Genomic DNA, 7659 nt, shown 5'->3' with positions numbered 1-7659 from the left:
CTTTAGATGTCTAATGTGCCTCGCCACTTCGGGAGTGGGAATTTCTTGTCTCACATTGGGTATATCATTGCACTCAATGAGTGTTGGTAGAGGCAATCTGGATTGACCGTCTAGGGATTCCACGACATACCCGCGAGCTCGTCTGCCTGATGTAGTTACATTGCCTGCACATGACGATAGAATGTATTCTACTTCCTTGGACTGCTCGGCAAAGTGATCGAAGAATGAACTACGAGCCAACGATCTATTGCTTTAATCATCAATGATGGCGTATGCCCTCATGGCCATCTCCGGCTTTCCTTCTGGATGGATCTTAACAAGTTCTGTTTTTGCGCAGGATTTGCCTTTGAACGAATTGCCACATATCTGTGTGCACTTGGCATTGATGTTAGGACTCGCAGTAGCCTCTGAGTGTGAAGCCATTTCGACATCTCCTGAAGTAGGAACCCCATGGCTTTTTGGAGCCTCTCGCCTGTCAACATGGAAGGTCGAACAATGTGACTTGCTGCCACAGTGTTTGCACTGGATATCTACCTTGCACTTTCTCGCTAAATGCTTACTAGCACAGCACTTAAAACAAATGCCATGCTTCATGAATATGTTCTTATTAGCTGGTGTCATAGATTGCAACTGGCGACAGTCGACCAAACTATGTTTTGCTGTACTGCCATGAAGCACACATTGCGGCGACATGGGAAGATCCTGAATGCCTGTCTTTCTTGAGGATATCATCACTGGTTGCTGAGTGTTACTTCCTGCTGTTTTCTTGGCAGCATATTGTGCCTGGCTTACTACAGGGGCCTGACTTGCTTCAAGCCTAAAGCTCGGGTCGTTCATCCTCACGCTCATTTTCGTTATGAAATTGGTGAACACCTTGAAAGGTGGATAAAGAACAGAGTGTTCCTCCTTGTACCTGCTTGCATGGTCTATCCACATTGTCTGCATGAACAATGGCAGCTTGCTGACTATCAGGTTAACACCACACGAAGTCTAAATATGCCAGCAATGGTTTGTACGCGACATTTTCTTTGCCAGACTCGATTTCTGCAAGCAAACCCAAAAGCTCATATAGATTCTTGCCATCTTTGCCAGTTAATTTGGGGAACTGGTCTAGCCTCTCGCGGAGTGAGGCCTCGAGTAACTCTGGGGAGCCATACCTTTCGTCGAGACGTTACCAGATCTTGACGACACCTTGAACCTCGTCGTGCGCATTTGAAGCACGAAGGCTTATTACCTGCCTAGTGGACTCTGGGCCAAGCCATCTAGTGAGGAGATATAGTTCCTCTGTAGGGGTAACATCCAACTCCCTAACAATGTTAAGGAAACTGGACTTCCACATCAAGTATCGCTCAGGCTTGTCATTTAACTGAGACAGTCTTGACAACAACAGATCTTTCTTCATTATGTACATTGTGAAGTCAGACAGCTCTGGCGTTTGCTTTGGAAGTGGGTGAAACTCAGGAGCATCCGGCTTAAGTTGTGGCTGAGCATAACCACTTGCTTCTGTTGTGATGTGCTCATCTTCATGCTGGTGAGGGTGTTGCACACACTGGCACGGCCTCGATGCCTCTTCAGTCTTGCTCTGATGCAGCCTAGATACTTCGCTAACATAGTTAGCAGTTCTCCTCCTAGCTTCTGACTGCATTCCTTTTCTGACAGAGGATTGTCTCTCTACGCTCTCTTCATCTAACATCTCAGTCATCACCTTTAACTCCGCCTCGGCTTCATCAACCTCGCACTTCGATTCTAGTAGCTTTAAATTAACATTGATGTCAGCCTGTCATTGTAGTAATACTGCCTCTTGCTCGGCATATTGCAGTTTAACCTTAGCCGCCTCGGCCTTGACTCTCTGCTTGAGTACTACGGAGCTTAGGTACAAGGAAGCAACGAGCAAGGAGCTTAGGTACAAGGAAGCAACGAGCAAGGAGCTTAGGTACAAGGAAGCAACGAGCAAGGAGCTTAGGTTACGGAGCAACGAGCAAGGAGCTTAGGTTACGGAGCAATGTTTTACTGATGATGCAACAGATCGGGACTCGCTTCCTGCCTTCTCGCTGTTGTCTAGCTGTTCCCTCAGCTGCCTGCATTCCTCTGTAGCGAGATGTAACGCCATCTGTTTGCCGCTCAGCAGTTCCTCTAGGCGACAGTTCTCCTCCAACACCTGCATGTCGCCCGATGTCAGCTCCTGACGATCGCCATCACCGGCCGGCGCCTCCCTGTCGGATAGGGGGTTAGCTGAGGTTACAGATGCAGCACTTTCTACAACCGAAACTGCCTCTACCTCTGCCTCATCCTCATCTGTTTCTTTCACCACTTTACGTGGCCTGTCTTTTCTCTTTGGTAGTCACATGTTTAAGATTTTCTACTGTGCTGTCTTATACGCAAAGTTTCTTTATTGCTATAACACGCTCTCGGAAGAGGTAGAAAACTGTAATACAAACGAGATACATGCACTACAATGTACATGTTCAAAATATATCCTGATTCCTTGTCTATCGTCACAAACAATTTTCTACCCTATTAGTATTACCGTTATATAATTGTTCAATTGCGAATTAAATCTTGATTCATATTGAAGTTCTCATTGATTAATGATTACACACTTGAGCTATTGGTATTACGGCTTATATCTGATCGAGGCTCACGCTATGTAAATTTTAGGTAAACATATCGCAATAAGACGAATCCTACACTCACTGCATACACAAATATACACCGTTACACGCATATTCTAACAAGCCTACGAAGTCTACTAAGTCTATGAAGCCACGACTTATGATGATGTTAAACAATTCTACGAATAACTATAAAACGGTATAAAACAACTCACTCTATGGGGGTAGCTAGTTCTTCTTAATTATTGCCTAGAAGACGTGCGCCAGAGCGCAAACCTCAACACTGTTCTCTCTTTGTGAACAGAATCCGCGCCAAAAACAATGCGCACCATCTAGTGGCAGCTAATGCAAATTAAAACTTTTATGATCTATTGTGATCGTCTATGGTGTAACATTACGTTTAATCATTGAGTTTGGATTCATAACCATGACGTGACCTCATAACCTCATAAATATTACTCGTGGAAGTCCAAGGGACTATATCGAAGACTGAAAGAGACAAAGTTGATCAAATAGACAGATCAACACTGCCGATCTTATACACACATCAATACTAGAAAAACCCTCAAATTTACAATTAACTAAAGAGGAAGGGATATAATTTCTATACGAAATGACAGAAACAAAGAAGCTGTAAACTTAAACTTTTAACCAACGTACAGGGTGGCTCACTGAAAATATCCTAACCTGTTTGTGCATTGCTTGCACAGGGTAGATTTGCGGCAACACTGTAGCCGCAGGTCTGCTCATATGATATGATTAGCTGAGTTGCCCTGTATTCCTCTGAACATTATTATAATATTATGAAGCAGCCGGACAGTACCGGTAAATTATAAGCAAGTGCGATGAAATTCACACTTTTGTCTGAGCATATTTCCGGCATTAGTATCGTACTTACAAAGTACTATAGATACAATATAATACAATATACAATATAATACAATACAATATACAATATAATACAATATACCTATAGAATTAGGCTAAGTACATTTTTGCATTTAAAAAGTGGCTTATTATCGAATATATTGTGGAGTAAATGAGGCCATTTCTATTGTAATATCTATTAAATTAACAGCTGTAAATTCCGTGACATTGGATATAGCAACAAATAGTTGCATGTTCACCGTAATATTATTACAAGCCATAGTGCTTGTCTTGAAAAAAAAACCACCACTCAATGATTGTTTAATCATTGAGTTTGTTTTCATAACCTATACTCATTTACATGGTAACTAATATTATTACAAACACTAGTGATTGTCTTAAAACAATACAACTCAATTATTGTTTAATCATTGAGTTTGGTTTTATTTGCATGGTTTCTAATATTATTGTATTATTGTAGCAGTTATTGTTGTATTATTGACATCACCAACGCGCCATTGTTCACGGCTCCTCTCACATATGTACAAAGTCTCCTGAGGCAGCCGCTCACAGACAGTTCATCATAGGACAGTTTTGTACTCCCAGTAAAATGGATGTTGATGGATTTTGAAGACCGCACTAATTAAGACTATTCCGAGGTCCATATGCCTATATGGATGTAAATATTAATGTTTTTAATGTCTACTGCCATTGTTGCATGGCTTTAGCTAATATATCATACATTATTATTAAAGGTATACTATTCACCAGAATTTTAGAGTATATTATGATGAGTGCATAAATAATAGTAGATAACTACAAATTTCACAAATTCGCGTTTTAAATCAACACACATTTTATAATCACGAATTCACGTTTGTCATAAAACAACCGAATTTCGAAATCTTTATTTTTGACCGCTGACATGACACCACCTGATTATGCTGCCACCCTGGCAAAGTTGCGCTTCTGTCAATTTATTTTGCACGTTACAGACCGAGGGCAAGTCACACAAATCACAGTTATATTTATTTATTTTCACTGTTATTTCTGTTGTGTAAAATCTCACACAAGTTGTTTAATATTTTACACAACCGCTGTTTACTATATGAACCTACCAACTGTTGTGTAAACAGTTCACACAACCCTGGTTGTGTAATTTGTAAACAAAAGTTGTGTAGCATTTCTACATAATATGTGTAAAATTAAGTTACCCAATTAATTTTGTAAATGGTTTACACAGCAATTGGTTAATTCTTCTAAACAATAGTTGTGTATTACTCACTGAGTTGTGAAATGGCAATTTTAAAATGGATATAGACACATAATGAGTATACAATTCAGAAACTTTTGTTTAAATTACATTTTATGTAATTTTTATTAGCCATAGCAACGGCAAAATGCATATCAACATCACAAATCCTCTAATTATTAAAGAATGTAACAACAACAGCACACCAACAAATTGTCACAGTTACTTTTCGACACGTGCGTGTACGCTGGCGTTTTTGTAGCTGATGAACAATCGCAATTTGAACCTGCATCCAGTCAAAGGGCCGGTGCAATCGGGAAAAATACTATAATGGGTTTACTGCATTTTATACGCCAGACTCACATTCTCTTAAACTAAGTGCTGTTAACAAATACTTTCACTAACATTATAACCTTTCCCCTCCCAATACGCATGTTTAAATGTAGTCTCTGCCGCAGCCTGTCTTGCTCCTTCCTTACAGCCAGTCTGTAAAATAACTATAAATGTAACAGGGCTGCTGATTGTCAAAACCAATCCCACAATTTTAAAGGGATCTGGTCGACCTGAAGGTTTGACGACCTTCATCAGCTACGTAGCGGATCACACATTCGAAGAGGAATCTATTTTTTCGGGGGGGGGGTGTCCTTGATGTACTTACTTCCGAGTCACAAATTACTCGACCAATTGAAAATCTGGTTCATAAGAATTTGATGACATCGAATAGCTGCTAACCAATCAAAGATCATGCTATCCTCTTTTTGAGCAGACTATTGATGTGAGCAAGGAGCAAAAAAATGCTGCAGCAGAGACGAGCTAAAACGATGACTGCACTTAAGTACTGATGAACATGCACCTTCAATCTTAAGTACTGATGAACATGCACCTTCAATCTTAAGTACTGATGAACATGCACCTTCAATCTTAAGTACTGATGAACATGCACCTTCAATCTTAAGTACTGATGAACATGCACCTTCAATCTTAAGTACTGATGAACATGCACCTTCAATCTTAAGTACTGATGAACATGCACCTTCAATCTTAAGTACTGATGAACATGCACCTTCAATCTAGTCTCGGTCATCCAAATTTTCATTAAAAACACAATATGGATGTTTTTTGACGTACATATGTACAAAGAACAAATTTATATAACTAACTTTTAATCATTGAAGTCACTGTCAGAGTTGTCAGTCAAAATAGGAATACATTGAATGTGACATGCCTCATTGCATGTCTCCTACAACATCAAGGATGAGATTAAGTAGGTGACAGGCGATCTTTACCCATAGGTCCGGCAGTAGTGACATGAAATTTCACATTTCATTATTTCATTACAGATGACAGAAATAGTAACTGTTTGACTCAAATTTGGTATTTCAAAACACACACACACTAATTGAAAGTACAGAGATGCAACTGATAACATTCAACCTGTACCTTCCTGTTTAAAAAAAATAAAATTAACCAAATTGGTTTTCAATTTTGGGAATCAGACAGAATTATGTGGTGTCCAGAGTGCTCTAAAGATGAGTGTATTTGGTTTATTTTAGCACCTTCACAGCTCAGGGCTTCTTTTTTACGGTAGCTTGTCTTCAAATTAAAGGGCCCAAGTTGACCCCCCAATGAAAGCAACCATATTTGTAACTATAAGAAGTCATTTAGACTTCTTTAACGGTATACTCCCGGACCTCAAAACCCATTTAGTGCTATCCCTGTTATATGTACAGAGTCAAACTGGAAGCAAGAAAACATGGTTTCTGCTTATAGAGGTCACAAACAATACAAATGTAAAGTGCCTTGGTTTGGTAAACTTTTTTAATGGCCGTTTTTTAATCCCCAAGCTGAATGAGGAATTAGCCTTGTGTGACAAAAAATAACACTCCAAAGGACCAACGCAAGCTCAAGTTAGGACCATTTCAAGATGAAAACTAGAAAAAAATTACTGTAGTCTTTTAATCTAATTGTAGGGTACCATAACAACAAGAAATCGAAGGATCCTTACATGCAGGGTTCGAATTTCGGCTGAAAATCTAGTGGACAGCGGGACCACCAACTTCAGAAAGTCGGTGGTCCTGCACAAAAGTTGGTGGTCCGCTTATTTTCTACCAGTGAGTAACAAAATGGTATATAAAAATAACCATTAACAGTAGTGATGTCCCGATGATCGATTATAATCGAAAACTTTATATACTGTATGGGAGGAATCCCTGGATCTGAAGTTCAGACTGTAGGGTAGACTGCCCACTGTCTGGACTTCAGATCCAGGGATTATTCTGCCCTTAGCGGATCTTAGTCGCTTTAAACTAACACTTGTAGTCTCTGAAACGCTGAGGTGGACGCACTGCCCGGCCACTCCTTGTGAAGGTCACTGGTACCATAGGTTGTTGCTTGACATCCGATGGCGAAGCCGTATCTGCATCTTCCTGCGCCTCGGGACCATTGTTGCCTGGCGCAATGTTGCGTAAAGGTTGTTCAAGAACAACCGGTTCCTCTGCTGCCGGCACCACTATGCCTTGCTGTGTGGCTGGAGGTGGTGTAGAATTCTGCCCACTAGGTGTCACTGGGGTGTCTTGTATATGTTTACGGTTCCGACGATGAATTCCCGCATTCGTCTGAACGATGTAGGATCGGTTGTTTTCGTCACCACCGATAACTGTTCCCCACTTGTTCCACCGCTTCTCCGTGTCCAGCTTCGTCAGTGCCAACTGGCCACTTGACAGGTGAGGTAGTACTCGAGCACCTTTCCTGGCGTCATAATACCTCTTGTAGGTGGCTTTAGCTGATTCGTCGGACTGACGGATGGTGCTGGTATCTGGAACCTTTGGCAGTAGAACAATGTATGTCAATCAACTGCAGTAGAAAGACAAATAAGACAGATAAAAATACACACATGCAGAGAAGAGATATTGATGGAACTAATAATGC

The sequence above is a fragment of the Priapulus caudatus genome, unplaced genomic scaffold, assembly GCF_000485595.1.
Source record: "Priapulus caudatus unplaced genomic scaffold, Priapulus_caudatus-5.0.1 Scaffold1386, whole genome shotgun sequence".
In the NCBI taxonomy this organism is placed as follows: Eukaryota; Metazoa; Priapulida; class Priapulimorpha; order Priapulimorphida; family Priapulidae; genus Priapulus; species Priapulus caudatus.
The sequence above is the reverse complement of the archived record's forward strand: the minus strand, read 5'-3'. Positions refer to the sequence as shown.